Here is a 20,730-nt window from a genome sequence, read left to right as displayed (position 1 = left end):
ACACCCAGTACCCAGCACCCTGACAGCTCATTCCCCACACCCAGTACCCAGCACCCTGACAGCTCATTCCCCACACCCAGTACCCAGCACCCTGACAGCTCATTCCACACACCCAGTACCCAGCACCCTGACAGCTCATTCCACACACCCAGTACCCAGTACCCTGACAGCTCATTCCCCACACACAGTACCCAGCACCCTGACAGCTCATTCCACACACCCAGTACCCAGCACCCTGACAGCTCATTCCCCACACCCAGTACCCAGCACCCTGACAGCTCATTCCACACACCCAGTACCCAGCACCCTGACAGCTCATTCCCCACACCCAGTACCCAGCACCCTGACAGCTCATTCCACACACCCAGTACCCAGCACCCTGACAGCTCATTCCCCACACCCAGTACCCAGTACCCAGACAGATCATTCCCCACACCCAGTACCCAGCACCCTGACAGCTCATTCCCCACACCCAGTACCCAGCACCCAGACAGCTCATTCCACACACCCAGTACCCAGCACCCTGACAGCTCATTCCCCACACCCAGTACCCAGCACCCTGACAGCTCATTCCACACACCCAGTACCCAGCACCCTGACAGCTCATTCCACACACCCAGTACCCAGCACCCTGACAGCTTATTCCCCACACCCAGTACCCAGCACCCTGACAGCTCATTCCACACACCCAGTACCCAGCACCCTGACAGCTCATTCCCCGCACCCAGTACCCAGCACCCTGACAGCTCATTCCCCGCACCCAGTACCCAGCACCCTGACAGCTCATTCCACACACCCAGTACCCAGCACCCTGACAGCTCATTCCCCACACCCAGTACCCAGCACCCTGACAGCTCATTCCCCACACCCAGTACCCAGCACCCTGACAGCTCATTCCCCACACCCAGTACCCAGCACCCTGACAGCTCATTCCCCACACCCAGTACCCAGCACCCTGACAGCTCATTCCCCACACCCAGTACCCAGCACCCTGACAGCTCATTCCACACACCCAGTACCCAGCACCCTGACAGCTGATTCCACACACCCAGTACCCAGCACCCTGACAGCTCATTCCCCACACCCAGTACCCAGTACCCTGACTGCTCATTCCCCAAACCCAGTACCATGACAGCTCATTCCCCACACCCAGTACCCAGTACCCTGACTGCTCATTCCCCACACCCAGCACCCTGACAGCTCATTCCCCACACCCAGTACCCAGCACCCTGACAGCTCATTCCACACACCCAGTACCCAGCACCCTGACAGCTCATTCCACACACCCAGCACCCAGCACCCTGACAGCTCATTCCACACACCCAGTACCCAGCACCCTGACAGCTCATTCCCCAGACCCAGTACCCAGCACCCTGACAGCTCATTCCCCACACCCAGTACACAGCACCCTGACAGCTCATTCCACACACCCAGTACCCAGCACCCTGACAGCTCATTCCACACACCCAGTACCCAGCACCCTGACAGCTCATTCCACACACCCAGCACCCAGCACCCTGACAGCTCATTCCACACACCCAGTACCCAGCACCCTGACAGCTCATTCCACACACCCAGTACCCAGCACCCTGACAGCTCATTCCCCACACCCAGTACCCAGCACCCTGACAGCTCATTCCCCACACCCAGTACCCAGCACCCTGACAGCTCATTCCACCCACCCAGTACCCAGCACCCTGACAGCTCATTCCCCACACCCAGTACCCAGTACCCAGACTGCTCATTCCCCACACCCAGTACCCAGCTCCCTGACAGCTCATTCCCCACACCCAGCACCCTGACAGCTCATTCCACACACCCAGTACCCAGTACCCTGACAGCTCATTCCCCACACCCAGTACCCAGTACCCTGACAGCTCATTCCCCACACCCAGCACCCTGACAGCTCATTCCACACACCCAGTACCCAGTACCCAGACAGCTCATTCCACACACCCAGTACCCAGTACCCTGACAGCTCATTCCACACACCCAGTACCCAGCACCCTGACAGCTCATTCCACACACCCAGTACCCTGACAGCTCATTCCCCACACCCAGCACCCTGACAGCTCATTCCACACACCCAGTACCCAGTACCCAGACAGCTCATTCCACACACCCAGTACCCAGCACCCTGACAGCTCATTCCCCACACCCAGTACCCAGCACCCTGACAGCTCATTCCACACACCCAGTACCCAGCACCCTGACAGCTCATTCCACACACCCAGTACCCAGCACCCTGACAGCTCATTCCACACACCCAGTACCCAGCACCCTGACAGCTCATTCCACACACCCAATACCCAGTACCCTGACAGCTCATTCCACACACCCAGTACCCAGCACCCTGACAGCTCATTCCACACACCCAGTACCCAGTACCCTGACAGCTCATTCCACACACCCAGTACCCAGCACCCAGACAGCTCATTCCCCACACCCAGTACCCAGCACCCTGACAGCTCATTCCCCACACCCAGTACCCAGTACCCTGACAGCTCATTCCACACACCCAGTACCCAGCACCCTGACAGCTCATTCCCCACACCCAGTACCCAGCACCCTGACAGCTCATTCCACACACCCAGTACCCAGCACCCTGAGAGCTCATTCCACACACCCAGTACCCAGCACCCAGACAGCTCATTCCACACACCCAGTACCCTGACAGCTCATTCCACACACCCAGTACCCAGCACCCTGACAGCTCATTCCCCACACCCTGTACCCAGTACCCTGACAGCTCATTCCCCACACCCAGTACCCAGCACCCTGACAGCTCATTCCCCACACCCAGTACCCAGCACCCTGACAGCTCATTCCACACACCCAGTACCCAGCACCAACAGCTCATTCCACACACCCAGTACCCAGCACCCTGACAGCTCATTCCCCACACCCAGTACCCAGCACCCTGACAGCTCATTCCACACACCCAGTACCCAGCACCCTGACAGCTCATTCCACACACCCAGTACCCAGCACCAACAGCTCATTCCACACACCCAATACCCAGCAACCTGACAGCTCATTCCCCACACCCAGTACCCAGCACCCTGACAGCTCATTCCACACAACCAGTACCCAGACAGCTCATTCCCCACACCCAGTACCCAGTACCCTGACAGATCATTCCCCACACCCAGTACCCAGCACCCTGACAGCTCATTCCACACACCCAGTACCCAGCACCCTGACAGCTCATTCCACACACCCAGTACCCAGCACCCTGACAGCTCATTCCCCACACCCAGTACCCAGCACCCAGACAGCACATTCCCCACACCCAGTACCCAGCACCCTGACAGCTCATTCCCCACACCCAGTACCCAGTACCCTGACAGCTCATTCCACACACCCAGTACCCAGTACCCTGACAGCTCATTCCCCACACCCAGTACCCAGTACCCTGACAGCTCATTCCCCACACCCAGTACCCAGCACCCTGACAGCTCATTCCCCACACCCAGCACCCAGACAGCTCATTCCACACACCCAGTACCCAGCACCCTGACAGCTCATTCCCCACACCCAGTACCCAGCACCCTGACAGCTCATTCCACACACCCAGTACCCAGCACCCAGACAGATCATTCCACACACCCAGTACCGAGTACCCTGACAGCTCATTCCCCACACCCAGTACCCAGCACCCTGACAGCTCATTCCACACACCCAGTACCCAGCACCCTGACAGCTCATTCCCCACACCCAGTACCCAGCACCCTGACAGCTCATTCCACACACCCAGTACCCAGCACCCAGACAGATCATTCCACACACCCAGTACCCAGTACCCTGACAGCTCATTCCACACACCCAGTACCCAGCACCCTGACAGCTCATTCCACACACCCAATACCCAGTACCCTGACAGCTCATTCCACACACCCAGTACCCAGCACCCTGACAGCTCATTCCCCACACCCAGTACCCAGCACCCTGACAGCTCATTCCACACACCCAGTACCCAGCACCCTGACAGCTCATTCCACACACCCAGTACCCAGCACCCTGACTGCTCATTCCACACTCCCTATACCCAGTACCCTGACAGCTCATTCCACACACCCAGTACCCAGCACCCTGACAGCTCATTCCCCACACCCAGTACCCAGCACCCTGACAGCTCATTCCACACACCCAGTACCCAGCACCCTGACAGCTCATTCCACACACCCAGTACCCAGCACCCTGACAGCTCATTCCCCACACCCAGTACCCAGCACCCTGACAGCTCATTCCCCACACCCAGTACCCAGCACCCTGACAGCTCATTCCACACACCCAGAACCCAGCACCCAGACAGATCATTCCACACACCCAGTACCCAGTACCCTGACAGCTCATTCCACACACCCAGTACCCAGCACCCTGACAGCTCATTCCACACACCCAATACCCAGCACCCTGACAGCTCATTCCACACACCCAGTACCCAGCACCCAGACAGCTCATTCCCCACACCCAGTACCCAGCACCCTGACAGCTCATTCCACACACCCAGTACCCAGCACCCTGACAGCTCATTCCACACACCCAGTACCCAGCACCCAGACAGATCATTCCACACACCCAGTACCCAGTACCCTGACAGCTCATTCCACACACCCAGTACCCAGCACCCTGACAGCTCATTCCCCACACCCAGTACCCAGCACCCTGACAGCTCATTCCCCACACCCAGTACCCAGCACCCTGACAGCTCATTCCACACACCCAGTACCCAGCACCCAGACAGATCATTCCACACACCCAGCACCCTGACAGCTCATTCCACACACCCAGTACCCAGCACCCTGACAGCTCATTCCACACACCCAATACCCAGCACCCTGACAGCTCATTCCACACACCCAGTACCCAGCACCCTGACAGCTCATTCCCCACACCCAGTACCCAGCACCCTGACAGCTCATTCCACACACCCAGTACCCAGCACCCTGACAGCTCATTCCACACACCCAGTACCCAGCACCCTGACAGCTCATTCCACACACCCAATACCCAGTACCCTGACAGCTCATTCCACACACCCAGTACCCAGCACCCTGACAGCTCATTCCCCACACCCAGTACCCAGCACCCTGACAGCTCATTCCACACACCCAGTACCCAGCACCCTGACAGCTCATTCCACACACCCAGTACCCAGCACCCTGACAGCTCATTCCCCACACCCAGTACCAAGCACCCTGACAGCTCATTCCCCACACCCAGTACACAGCACCCTGACAGCTCATTCCACACACCCAGTACCCAGCACCCTGACAGCTCATTCCACACACCCAGTACCCAGCACCCTGACAGCTCATTCCACACACCCAGCACCCAGCACCCTGACAGCTCATTCCACACACCCAGTACCCAGCACCCTGACAGCTCATTCCACACACCCAGTACCCAGCACCCTGACAGCTCATTCCCCACACCCAGTACCCAGCACCCTGACAGCTCATTCCCCACACCCAGTACCCAGCACCCTGACAGCTCATTCCACCCACCCAGTACCCAGCACCCTGACAGCTCATTCCCCACACCCAGTACCCAGTACCCAGACTGCTCATTCCCCACACCCAGTACCCAGCTCCCTGACAGCTCATTCCCCACACCCAGCACCCTGACAGCTCATTCCACACACCCAGTACCCAGTACCCTGACAGCTCATTCCCCACACCCAGTACCCAGTACCCTGACAGCTCATTCCCCACACCCAGCACCCTGACAGCTCATTCCACACACCCAGTACCCAGTACCCAGACAGCTCATTCCACACACCCAGTACCCAGTACCCTGACAGCTCATTCCACACACCCAGTACCCAGCACCCTGACAGCTCATTCCACACACCCAGTACCCTGACAGCTCATTCCCCACACCCAGCACCCTGACAGCTCATTCCACACACCCAGTACCCAGTACCCAGACAGCTCATTCCACACACCCAGTACCCAGCACCCTGACAGCTCATTCCCCACACCCAGTACCCAGCACCCTGACAGCTCATTCCACACACCCAGTACCCAGCACCCTGACAGCTCATTCCACACACCCAGTACCCAGCACCCTGACAGCTCATTCCACACACCCAGTACCCAGCACCCTGACAGCTCATTCCACACACCCAATACCCAGTACCCTGACAGCTCATTCCACACACCCAGTACCCAGCACCCTGACAGCTCATTCCACACACCCAGTACCCAGTACCCTGACAGCTCATTCCACACACCCAGTACCCAGCACCCAGACAGCTCATTCCCCACACCCAGTACCCAGCACCCTGACAGCTCATTCCCCACACCCAGTACCCAGTACCCTGACAGCTCATTCCACACACCCAGTACCCAGCACCCTGACAGCTCATTCCCCACACCCAGTACCCAGCACCCTGACAGCTCATTCCACACACCCAGTACCCAGCACCCTGAGAGCTCATTCCACACACCCAGTACCCAGCACCCAGACAGCTCATTCCACACACCCAGTACCCAGCACCCTGACAGCTCATTCCACACACCCAGTACCCAGCACCCTGACAGCTCATTCCCCACACCCAGTACCCAGCACCCTGACAGCTCATTCCCCACACCCTGTACCCAGTACCCTGACAGCTCATTCCCCACACCCAGTACCCAGCACCCTGACAGCTCATTCCCCACACCCAGTACCCAGCACCAACAGCTCATTCCACACACCCAGTACCCAGCACCCTGACAGCTCATTCCACACACCCAGTACCCAGCACCCTGACAGCTCATTCCACACACCCAGTACCCAGCACCAACAGCTCATTCCACACACCCAGTACCCAGCACCCTGACAGCTCATTCCCCACACCCAGTACCCAGCACCCTGACAGCTCATTCCCCACACCCAGTACCCAGCACCCTGACAGCTCATTCCACACACCCAGTACCCAGCACCAACAGCTCATTCCACACACCCAGTACCCAGTACCCTGACAGCTCATTCCCCACACCCAGTACCCAGCACCCTGACAGCTCATTCCCCACACCCAGTACCCAGCACCCTGACAGCTCATTCCACACACCCAGTACCCAGCACCCTGACAGCTCATTCCACACACCCAGTACCCAGCACCCTGACAGCTCATTCCACACACCCAGTACCCAGCACCAACAGCTCATTCCACACACCCAGTACCCAGCACCCTGACAGCTCATTCCCCACACCCTGTACCCAGTACCCTGACAGCTCATTCCCCACACCCAGTACCCAGCACCCTGACAGCTCATTCCCCACACCCAGTACCCAGTACCCTGACAGCTCATTCCACACACCCAGTACCCAGCACCCTGACAGCTCATTCCCCACACCCTGTACCCAGTACCCTGACAGCTCATTCCCCACACCCAGTACCCAGCACCCTGACAGCTCATTCCCCACACCCAGTACCCAGCACCCTGACAGCTCATTCCACACACCCAGTACCCAGCACCAACAGCTCATTCCACACACCCAGTACCCAGCACCCTGACAGCTCATTCCCCACACCCAGTACCCAGCACCCTGACAGCTCATTCCACACACCCAGTACCCAGCACCATGACAGCTCATTCCACACACCCAGTACCCAGCACCCTGACAGCTCATTCCCCACACCCAGTACCCAGCACCCTGACAGCTCATTCCACACACCCAGCACCCTGACAGCTCATTCCCCACACCCAGTACCCAGCACCCTGACAGCTCATTCCACACACCCAGTACCCAGCACCAACAGCTCATTCCACACACCCAGTACCCAGCACCCTGACAGCTCATTCCACACACCCAGTACCCAGCACCCTGACAGCTCATTCCACACACCCAGTACCCAGCACCCTGACAGCTCATTCCCCACACCCAGTACCCAGCACCCTGACAGCTCATTCCACACACCCAGTACCCTGACAGCTCATTCCCCACACCCAGTACCCAGCACCCTGACAGCTCATTCCACACACCCAGTACCCAGACAGCTCATTCCACACACCCAATACCCAGCAACCTGACAGCTCATTCCCCACACCCAGTACCCAGCACCCTGACAGCTCATTCCACACACCCAGTACCCAGACAGCTCATTCCCCACACCCAGTACCCAGTACCCTGACAGATCATTCCCCACACCCAGTACCCAGCACCCTGACAGCTCATTCCACACACCCAGTACCCAGCACCCTGACAGCTCATTCCACACACCCAGTACCCAGCACCCTGACAGCTCATTCCCCACACCCAGTACCCAGCACCCAGACAGCACATTCCCCACACCCAGTACCCAGCACCCTGACAGCTCATTCCCCACACCCAGTACCCAGTACCCTGACAGCTCATTCCACACACCCAGTACCCAGTACCCTGACAGCTCATTCCCCACACCCAGTACCCAGTACCCTGACAGCTCATTCCCCACACCCAGTACCCAGCACCCTGACAGCTCATTCTCCACACCCAGCACCCAGACAGCTCATTCCACACACCCAGTACCCAGCACCCTGACAGCTCATTCCCCACACCCAGTACCCAGCACCCTGACAGCTCATTCCACACACCCAGTACCCAGCACCCAGACAGATCATTCCACACACCCAGTACCGATTACCCTGACAGCTCATTCCCCACACCCAGTACCCAGCACCCTGACAGCTCATTCCACACACCCAGTACCCAGCACCCTGACAGCTCATTCCCCACACCCAGTACCCAGCACCCTGACAGCTCATTCCACACACCCAGTACCCAGCACCCAGACAGATCATTCCACACACCCAGTACCCAGTACCCTGACAGCTCATTCCACACACCCAGTACCCAGCACCCTGACAGCTCATTCCACACACCCAATACCCAGTACCCTGACAGCTCATTCCACACACCCAGTACCCAGCACCCTGACAGCTCATTCCCCACACCCAGTACCCAGCACCCTGACAGCTCATTCCACACACCCAGTACCCAGCACCCTGACAGCTCATTCCACACACCCAGTACCCAGCACCCTGACTGCTCATTCCACACTCCCTATACCCAGTACCCTGACAGCTCATTCCACACACCCAGTACCCAGCACCCTGACAGCTCATTCCCCACACCCAGTACCCAGCACCCTGACAGCTCATTCCACACACCCAGTACCCAGCACCCTGACAGCTCATTCCACACACCCAGTACCCAGCACCCTGACAGCTCATTCCCCACACCCAGTACCCAGCACCCTGACAGCTCATTCCCCACACCCAGTACCCAGCACCCTGACAGCTCATTCCCCACACCCAGTACCCAGCACCCTGACAGCTCATTCCACACACCCAGAACCCAGCACCCAGACAGATCATTCCACACACCCAGTACCCAGTACCCTGACAGCTCATTCCCCACACCCAGTACCCAGCACCCTGACAGCTCATTCCCCACACCCAGTACCCAGCACCAACAGCTCATTCCACACACCCAGTACCCAGCACCCTGACAGCTCATTCCACACACCCAGTACCCAGCACCCTGACAGCTCATTCCACACACCCAGTACCCAGCACCAACAGCTCATTCCACACACCCAGTACCCAGCACCCTGACAGCTCATTCCCCACACCCAGTACCCAGCACCCTGACAGCTCATTCCCCACACCCAGTACCCAGCACCCTGACAGCTCATTCCACACACCCAGTACCCAGCACCAACAGCTCATTCCACACACCCAGTACCCAGTACCCTGACAGCTCATTCCCCACACCCAGTACCCAGCACCCTGACAGCTCATTCCCCACACCCAGTACCCAGCACCCTGACAGCTCATTCCACACACCCAGTACCCAGCACCCTGACAGCTCATTCCACACACCCAGTACCCAGCACCCTGACAGCTCATTCCACACACCCAGTACCCAGCACCAACAGCTCATTCCACACACCCAGTACCCAGCACCCTGACAGCTCATTCCCCACACCCTGTACCCAGTACCCTGACAGCTCATTCCCCACACCCAGTACCCAGCACCCTGACAGCTCATTCCCCACACCCAGTACCCAGTACCCTGACAGCTCATTCCACACACCCAGTACCCAGCACCCTGACAGCTCATTCCCCACACCCTGTACCCAGTACCCTGACAGCTCATTCCCCACACCCAGTACCCAGCACCCTGACAGCTCATTCCCCACACCCAGTACCCAGCACCCTGACAGCTCATTCCACACACCCAGTACCCAGCACCAACAGCTCATTCCACACACCCAGTACCCAGCACCCTGACAGCTCATTCCCCACACCCAGTACCCAGCACCCTGACAGCTCATTCCACACACCCAGTACCCAGCACCCTGACAGCTCATTCCACACACCCAGTACCCAGCACCCTGACAGCTCATTCCCCACACCCAGTACCCAGCACCCTGACAGCTCATTCCACACACCCAGTACCCTGACAGCTCATTCCCCACACCCAGTACCCAGCACCCTGACAGCTCATTCCACACACCCAGTACCCAGACAGCTCATTCCACACACCCAATACCCAGCAACCTGACAGCTCATTCCCCACACCCAGTACCCAGCACCCTGACAGCTCATTCCACACACCCAGTACCCAGACAGCTCATTCCCCACACCCAGTACCCAGTACCCTGACAGATCATTCCCCACACCCAGTACCCAGCACCCTGACAGCTCATTCCACACACCCAGTACCCAGCACCCTGACAGCTCATTCCACACACCCAGTACCCAGCACCCTGACAGCTCATTCCCCACACCCAGTACCCAGCACCCAGACAGCACATTCCCCACACCCAGTACCCAGCACCCTGACAGCTCATTCCCCACACCCAGTACCCAGTACCCTGACAGCTCATTCCACACACCCAGTACCCAGTACCCTGACAGCTCATTCCCCACACCCAGTACCCAGTACCCTGACAGCTCATTCCCCACACCCAGTACCCAGCACCCTGACAGCTCATTCCCCACACCCAGCACCCAGACAGCTCATTCCACACACCCAGTACCCAGCACCCTGACAGCTCATTCCCCACACCCAGTACCCAGCACCCTGACAGCTCATTCCACACACCCAGTACCCAGCACCCAGACAGATCATTCCACACACCCAGTACCGATTACCCTGACAGCTCATTCCCCACACCCAGTACCCAGCACCCTGACAGCTCATTCCACACACCCAGTACCCAGCACCCTGACAGCTCATTCCCCACACCCAGTACCCAGCACCCTGACAGCTCATTCCACACACCCAGTACCCAGCACCCAGACAGATCATTCCACACACCCAGTACCCAGTACCCTGACAGCTCATTCCACACACCCAGTACCCAGCACCCTGACAGCTCATTCCACACACCCAATACCCAGTACCCTGACAGCTCATTCCACACACCCAGTACCCAGCACCCTGACAGCTCATTCCCCACACCCAGTACCCAGCACCCTGACAGCTCATTCCACACACCCAGTACCCAGCACCCTGACAGCTCATTCCACACACCCAGTACCCAGCACCCTGACTGCTCATTCCACACTCCCTATACCCAGTACCCTGACAGCTCATTCCACACACCCAGTACCCAGCACCCTGACAGCTCATTCCCCACACCCAGTACCCAGCACCCTGACAGCTCATTCCACACACCCAGTACCCAGCACCCTGACAGCTCATTCCACACACCCAGTACCCAGCACCCTGACAGCTCATTCCCCACACCCAGTACCCAGCACCCTGACAGCTCATTCCCCACACCCAGTACCCAGCACCCTGACAGCTCATTCCCCACACCCAGTACCCAGCACCCTGACAGCTCATTCCACACACCCAGAACCCAGCACCCAGACAGATCATTCCACACACCCAGTACCCAGTACCCTGACAGCTCATTCCACACACCCAGTACCCAGCACCCTGACAGCTCATTCCACACACCCAATACCCAGCACCCTGACAGCTCATTCCACACACCCAGTACCCAGCACCCAGACAGCTCATTCCCCACACCCAGTACCCAGCACCCTGACAGCTCATTCCACACACCCAGTACCCAGCACCCTGACAGCTCATTCCACACACCCAGTACCCAGCACCCAGACAGATCATTCCACACACCCAGTACCCAGTACCCTGACAGCTCATTCCACACACCCAGTACCCAGCACCCTGACAGCTCATTCCCCACACCCAGTACCCAGCACCCTGACAGCTCATTCCCCACACCCAGTACCCAGCACCCTGACAGCTCATTCCACACACCCAGTACCCAGCACCCAGACAGATCATTCCACACACCCAGCACCCTGACAGCTCATTCCACACACCCAGTACCCAGCACCCTGACAGCTCATTCCACACACCCAATACCCAGCACCCTGACAGCTCATTCCACACACCCAGTACCCAGCACCCTGACAGCTCATTCCCCACACCCAGTACCCAGCACCCTGACAGCTCATTCCACACACCCAGTACCCAGCACCCTGACAGCTCATTCCACACACCCAGTACCCAGCACCCTGACAGCTCATTCCACACACCCAATACCCAGCACCCTGACAGCTCATTCCACACACCCAGTACCCAGCACCCTGACAGCTCATTCCACACACCCAGTACCCAGCACCCTGACAGCTCATTCCCCACACCCAGCACCCTGACAGCTCATTCCCCACACCCAGTACCCAGCACCCAGACAGCTCATTCCAAACACCCAGTACCCTGACAGCTCATTCCCCACACCCAGCACCCTGACAGCTCATTCCCCACACCCAGTACCCAGCACCCTGACAGCTCATTCCCCACACCCAGTACCCAGTACCCTGACAGCTCATTCCCCACACCCAGTACCCAGCACCCTGACAGCTCATTCCCCACACCCAGCACCCTGACAGCTCATTCCCCACACCCAGTACCCAGTACCCTGACAGCTCATTCCACACACCCAGTACCCAGCACCCTGACAGCTCATTCCCCACACCCAGTTCCCAGCACCCAGACAGCTCATTCCACACACCCAGTACCCAGTACCCTGACAGCTCATTCCCCACTCCCAGTACCCAGCACCCTGAGAGCTCATTCCCCACACCCAGTTCCCAGCACCCAGACAGCTCATTCCACACACCCAGTACCCAGCACCCTGACAGCTCATTCCCCACACCCAGTACCCAGTACCCTGACAGCTCATTCCACACACCCAGTACCCAGCACCCTGACAGCTCATTCCCCACACCCAGTACCCAGTACCCAGACAGCTCATTCCACACACCCAGTACCCAGCACCCTGACAGCTCATTCCACACACAAAGTACCCAGTACCCAGACAGCTCATTCCACACACCCAGTACCCAGCACCCTGACAGCTCATTCCACACACCCAGTACCCAGCACCCTGACAGCTCATTCCACACACCCAGTACCCAGCACCCTGACAGCTCATTCCACACACCCAGTACCCAGCACCCTGACAGCTCATTCCCCACACCCAGTACCCAGCACCCTGACAGTTCATTCCCCACACCCAGTACCCAGCACCCTGACAGCTCATTCCCCACACCCAGTACCCAGCACCCTGACAGCTCATTCCCCACACCCAGTACCCAGTACCCTGACAGCTCATTCCCCACACCCTGTACCCAGCACCCTGACAGCTCATTCCTCCACACCCAGTACCCAGCACCCAGACAGCTCATTCCACACACCCAGTACCCAGCACCCAGACAGCTCATTCCACACACCCAGCACCCTGACAGCTCATTCCCCACACCCAGTACCCAGCACCCTGACAGCTCATTCCACACACCCAGTACCCAGCACCCTGACAGCTCATTCCACACACCCAGTACCCAGCACCCTGACAGCTCATTCCCCACACCCAGTACCCAGCACCCTGACAGCTCATTCCACACACCCAGTACCCAGCACCCTGACAGCTCATTCCACACACCCAGTACCCAGCACCCTGACAGCTCATTCCCCACACCCAGTACCCAGCACCCTGACAGCTCATTCCCCACACCCAGTACCCAGTACCCTGACAGCTCATTCCACACACCCAGTACCCCCAATGAGGTAAATCCTGTTGCTCCGCTTCTCGTAAGGGAAAAGAAACAATCGGTGGTGTGTTGAAGGCCAGGCAGTCAGTAACCCGATGGATGGCCAGGACAGGTGTCGAATATATTTCCTAGTCCTGTCTTGCTGCTGCTGCGTTATGCTGCCCAGTGGTGAAGGCCTCGGGCTTTATCGCACCATTTGGCCCAGCGTGTTGCACCTACTCCGGGTAATAGTACCCTGCTGTCCTTCATCGCTCTCCATTTTCTCAATCATCCATGTGCCTATCTAACGGTTCTTAAATGTCCCTAATGTATCTGGCTCTACCACCACCCCTGGCAGGGCATTTCACACACCCTCCACTATGTGTAAAAGAAACTTACCTCTTGACATTCCCCTATACTATCTTCCAGTCATCCTAAATTACACCCACCTGTATTAACCATTTCAGCCCTGGGAAAAAGCCTCCGGCTGTTCGCTCAATCTATGCCTCTTGTCATCTTGTACACCTTTAACAAGTCACCTCTCATCCTCCGTCTCTCCCAAAGGGAAAAGCCCGAGCTCACTCAACCTATCTTCATGAGACATGCTGTCTAATCCAGGCAGCGTCCTGGTAAATCTCCTCCTGCACCCTCTCTAAAGCTCCCATATCCTCCCGACCAGAACTGAAACAGTATTCCAGTGGTTTTCAATAGCCAGCTGACTGGTTAACTGCTTCGAGCAGATAGCAGACCTATCCCAGCACCGTAGGACCAAACATAAATGGAGGGAGGCTGGCGCTGAGATTGTCCCAATGGGTCAGTGTCCTTCCTGTCAGAATCTCCCCTTTTCCCACAGTATTTTCCTGGCCAACTCGTTCCTCCAGTACCACCAGACTGGGTTGTCAGATGGCAGGTAACTGTCCGTTCTTCAGGAGGGAGGGAGCCCCAGTCTGGAGGTGTTGGGGAGGGACAGATTGGGTGAGGGAGTCTCCTTAGCGGCAGTGTGCAATAACCAAATGTCTTCTTCACCATAGAAAACGACTGAGTACCGGCCATGGATTTGCGATAAACAGATTGCTGGGTTCTACGAACAGTATGGAAACCTTACCTTCTTGACCATTAAGGTAACCAACTCTTACTGGCTCCCCCCCCCTCCAGCCTGTTAGCCATCTGACCCATCAAACCTGCACTGCCATTCAATAACAGCATAGAGTCAGCTCCACCTACCTGCCCCTTCCCTCCTCTGTTCAGGAGAAGGGGGAGTATCATTGGCAGCCGCTGATTCAGGGCAAGTTGCACACTGCCTTCCTGAAGTCCTGGCTCCCCAGGATCTGGACATGACCTGTTTTATGGTATCGCTGACCTCTCTCTCCACATCTCTTCACCTTCATTGCCAATTTTAGAGTTGGATGCCGCTGACTGGGTAATACAAAGACAGTGAATGTATCACCAACCTCTGGTTGGCAGGGTAACAGTTATTGATCAAATCGATGATGTCACAAAGCGTGAGCATATCATCATGGGGAAGGAATCAAGACATTGTTGATGCCTGAACGTCAGGCTCTCTTGTATGCTACCTGGACAACTCGGTCTTTGTTAACAGCAGGGTGTTAGTTATCTGGAGATCACTTCTAATGCTGCTTTGTCTCTCCCCAGGGAGCCGGACACATGGTACCACAGTGGGCACCCAGGCAGGCTTTGAAGATGTTCGAGTCCTACCTCTCCAACACTCCGTACTGAGACAGCGCCCGCCCACGGTTTCCCAGCCCGATGATTGGCTGCTTTTCCTGCTTCTCTTATGACAATAGGCTTTTAATCACAGAACATGGACCAGAGTAACCAGCACCAAGCTAAGCCGCGGCAGTAAAACCTGGCTCGGAACAGAGGCCAGACCAGGCTGATATGTGCAATATATTTTCAACAACACTGAGCAACTTCTATTCATTGAATGAAATGGAAGGGCCTTTAATTTGCTCAGCCTGATGCTGTTGCTTTTTTAGATTGAAAAATCTTGTTCCAGATTTGGCCATTTTGCCAGTCAAATGAAGTGCACAAACTAATCAGTTCCTTGCATCTGCATCAATGTTTTAATTTGAGGATGTGATTGAAATGTCTGTAACATTTGGACAAATTGGCCACTCTTACCTCTGCTGGGAAGGGGCAGGAACCCCCCACGTTATAACACATTTTTCTGGGGATTAATGATTGGTTTACAGAAAGGGTCATGGGGATAACTTGTCCTATATGTAGTTGGACAGGATACCTCCAGATCTCTGCTTCCTTATTGTATAACATCGTCCCTGTAATTGTCCTGGGGAGGAGAATGGCTCTCTGCTTCCCAGCACACAGATGTGAGCTTGGTTCTGGGGGAGGGCGAGCCCAGATCTGGGCCACAAGGAGAAGTGGAATGTGCACAGAGCCCCCTTGGTAAGCGAGGTTGGAGTTACAGGAGCACCAGGTTCAAAATGGGCTGAGTTTACGTTGACAATCATGTTGACCTGGCTTCTGAGACCTTGGCTGCTGCTCTGTGGAATACTCTATTTTCAAAAACTAGTAACTGTATAGAACGAGGCAACACGTACAAACAAGCTGGAGGAACTCAGCCGGTCAGGCAGCATCCGTGGAAACGAGCAGTCAACATTTCGGGCCGAGACCCTTCGTCAGGACTGAAGAGGGAGAAGGTAGGGGCCCTTTAAAGAAAGTGGGGGGAGGGGGGAAGGTGCCAGGTGAAAAACCAATCAGAGGAAAGATCAAGGGGTGGGGGAGGGGATAGGCCGGAGAGGTGAAGAAGGAATGTAAGGGGAAAGCACTGTGGGTAGTAGAAGAAGGCAGAATCATGAGAGAGGTGACAGGCAGCTGGAGGAGGAGACAGAGTGAAGGTGGGATGGGGAAGGGAGAGGGAGGGAATTACCGGAAGTTGGAGAATTCGATGTTCATGCCAAGGGGCTGGAGACTACCCAGACAATATATGAGGTGTTGCTCCTCCAACCTGAGTTTGGCCTCATCATGGCAGTAGAGGAGGCCATGTATGGACATATCCGAATGGGAATGTGAAGCAGGTGGCAACTTGACACCCACCAGCCTTCTCCTTCCCACCCTCCCCCACCTTCTTTATAGGGCCCCAGCCCCCTCCCTCTTCAGTCCTGACGAAGGGTCTCGGCCCGAAACGTTGACTGTTAGTTTCCACGGATGCTGCCTGACCTGCTGAGTTCCTCCAGCTTGTTGTACGTGTTGCTTTGACCCCAGCATCTGCAGTGTCCTGTGTGTATAGAACGGGGATCAGCTTTGATCCTAAAGCCCGTGGCCGACCTCAACACAGTATTCCGAGGCAATGAAAACTTCTCGTCTTGTGCATCAGCAGATGTGGCTGGGTTATTGACCATACAGGGCGAGTCACCAAAATCATGAATATATTCAGCAAATTGTAAGGATCCCAATGCTGATCCTTGTAGTAACCCTCATTACCAAACCAAGTCTGGAACGAATTTGCCAACTTATCCCGGGTCTCATGGCCTTCCATGTGGGAGCTCGTCAGTGCCTGACTGGTCTATTTGGACTACCTGGTGTTGTGATGGACTCAGATTTAAATTTTAACTGTCACATTAAGACAATTACTAAGTTAGCCTCCTACCATCATAACATATAGCAAAATTCTCAGCAAGATTTAGAAAAACTCGTCCATGCATTTATTTTTAGTCAGTTTGACTACTGTAATGGCGTTTTCACAGTCTCTGTAAACAATCCGTCACAGCTGCAGCTCACTCAGAACGCTGCTGCCAGAGACGAAGACAGTAGAACACATCACTCCGGTTCTCAGATCACTACACTGGCTTCCTGTCCACCAGAGGACTGGGTTTAAAATATTACTACTGGTTTATAATGGTCGAGGGCCAAACTACATCCCTGATCTCCTGCTGCACTATGAACCTTCCCGAGCTCTCAGGTCACCTGGGGCTGGTCTGTTTACCATCCCCAGGGTCAAAACTAAACATGGTGAAGCAGCTTTTAGTTACTTTGCTCCACATATCTGGAATAACCTTCCAGAGAATCTGAAGTCTGCCCCAACTCTAGACTCTTTTAAAACAAGCCTTGAAACTTTACTTTTTGCTGTAGCTTTTAATTGGAATTTGCTCCACAGTAACTTCTATTCCTTTTTAAATTTATCATATATATATTTGTGTGATTTTACTCTTTATATTGTCTGAAATTTGATGCTTGATTTTTAAATCTTATTCTATGTAAAGCTCCTTGTTCGAAAACTGCTATACAAATAAACTTGCCTTACTTCAATCTCCGGGAAGCACAACAGCATCTCAGAAAATAATGTGAAGGGAACAAACACAAATCTGTTGTCTTGTTGCCTGCAAATCTATTTAAAGATACTCTCAGAATGAAGCTCTCCAATCCAGAACTACTGAGATGTCCTCGTTCAAAGGAAGAGGTTTCCCTTCCTCCAGCAGCAACACTGCCCGCACCTTCATCTCACACACATCTGCCCTCACACTTTCCTCCTGCCACCACACAAGGGATAGGGTTCCTCTTGTCCTCACCTGCCACCCCATTAGCATCCACATCCAGTTCTCCATAACTTGCACCATCTCCATCGGGATCTTCTCGCCCCCTCCACATTCCACGTCCTCACTCCCTACGCAACTCCCTTGTCCATTCACTGTACCTCCCACCTACTTCTTTCCCTTTCTGGTCCTGATGAAGGGTCTCGGCCCTAAATGTTGACACTTCTCCATAGACTGGCCTGCTGAGCTCCTGCAGCTTTGTGTGCGTGTCACTTGGATTTCCAGCGTCTGCAGCTTTTCTTGTGTTGGTGACAATTGAAACAGTCCAATTCTGGAATGCATTCCCTTTGCTTTCTGGATGGGTGAAATTGGTTGCAGGAGTGACTGGGGACTGCCCAGCCAAAGTACACATAAAGAGAGAGAAGGAACATGTTCCCATCCAATCCTACATCTCTTCTGCTCTGGCCGATGTTTCCATAACTTCAGTAACAGACGGTAAATGGCAGCCGGACTGCATTGCTCACAGCTTCCATCTGATGCTCAGGCTGCAGTGAACTGGCAGTCAGTAATGGAGCTACGTTATTGTTGGGGGCACAGGGCAGCAACCAGTCCATACAGCCCTGCGTCCACACCACATTGCAGTGAACTGGCAGTCAGTAATGGAGCTACGTTATTGTCGGGGGCGCAGGGCAGCAACCAGTCCATACAGCCCTGCGTCCACACCACATTGCAGTGAACTGGCAGTCAGTAATGGAGCTACGTTATTGTCGGGGGCGCAGGGCAGCAACCAGTCCATACAGCCCTGCGTCCACACCACACACACCATACTGCAGGCCAGGCAGCATCGACGGAGGAGAATAAACGGTCAACATTTCCGGCCCAGACCCTTCAACAGAACTGGAAAGGAAGGGGGGAGAAGCTAGAATAACTTGTGGGGAGGGGGGGGGGGAATTGGGAAGAGAACAAGCTGCCTGGTGGGAATGTACGTTTATGCAAGATTTTCAACATTGTCACAGTTTGCTTTTGCAGTGTATGTGGCTGTGAGAGCTGGAAAGGTCTGGTGTGGAATCCCAGATATCAACACTTAAAGAAATGGTTGTAGTGATCTTGATTCACTCTTACAGCTCTGGTGCTGCATATTTAAAATTTTCATCATATAATAGGCTTTATCAGGAACTTGAAGAGCCCAAAGAAAAACATAATCCACAAGTTCTGACTTTTGTCTAAGTCATTTCATTTAGTAGTTGGGCTGGAGTATTGAGAGCAGCTTTGGGCCCCATGAGAACATGGAGAAGATCCAGAGGGGGAATGATGCTGGGAATGAAGGGGTTAGCAGATGAGCAGCATTTCTTGGCTCTGGGACTGTACTTGGTGGAGTTCAGAAGAATGGGGGGGGGGGGGGGGTGGAGCTTAGAAAAATAGAGGGTTATTGGTAACCCTAGGTAATTTCTAAGGTAGGGACATGTTTGACACAGCTTTGTGGGCCAAAGGGCCTGTATTGTGCTGTAGGTTTTCCATGTTTCTAATAGTGGAGCAGGCTCAATGGGCTGAATAAACTAATTCTGTGTCCATGTCTTATGGCCACATTGCTTGTGAAACTCTTTCAATAAAATGATCAGGGTTAAGTTTCCCCAAAATTACTATCAATGGGAATTTGCAACTCCGTCCCATCACCCTCACCCCCATCCCCGACAACTCCGCCCCCCAGGATCAGCCCCCTCACCTTCAGCAGCTCCGTCCCATCACCCTCACCCCCATCCCCAACAACTCCGCCCCCCAGGATCAGCCCCCTCACCACCAGCAGCTCCGTCCCATTACCCTCACCCCCATCCCCGACAACTCCGCCCCCCAGGATCAGCCCCCTCACCACCAGCAGCTCAGTCCCATCACCCTCACCCCCATCCCCGACAACTCCGCCCCCCAGGATCAGCCCCCTCACCCCCATCCCCGACAACTCCGCCCCCCCAGGATCAGCCCCCTCACCACCAGCAGCTCCGTCCCATCACCCTCACCCCCATCCCCGACAACTCCGCCCCCCAGGATCAGCCCCCTCACCCCCATCCCCGACAACTCCGCCCCCCAGGATCAGCCCCCTCACCACCAGCAGCTCCGTCCCATTACCCTCACCCCCATTCCCGACAACTACGCCCCCCAGGATCAGCCCCCTTACC

General features: G+C 55.7%; 1 long non-coding RNA gene across 1 annotated transcript; it reads left to right on the top strand.

The window, feature by feature from the left end:
* Positions 1 to 15,078: 15,078 nt before the first annotated feature.
* Positions 15,079 to 18,335, top strand: LOC140724306 (uncharacterized). The gene is made up of 2 exons (XR_012098089.1): positions 15,079 to 15,169; positions 15,702 to 18,335. It is a non-coding gene; the product is annotated as an uncharacterized lncRNA (long non-coding RNA).
* The last annotated feature ends 2,395 nt before the right edge of the window (positions 18,336 to 20,730 follow it).

Source organism: Hemitrygon akajei, unplaced genomic scaffold (assembly GCF_048418815.1).
Source record: "Hemitrygon akajei unplaced genomic scaffold, sHemAka1.3 Scf000186, whole genome shotgun sequence".
Lineage (NCBI taxonomy): Eukaryota > Metazoa > Chordata > Chondrichthyes > Myliobatiformes > Dasyatidae > Hemitrygon > Hemitrygon akajei.
The sequence above is the reverse complement of the archived record's forward strand: the minus strand, read 5'-3'. Positions and strand labels throughout refer to the sequence as shown.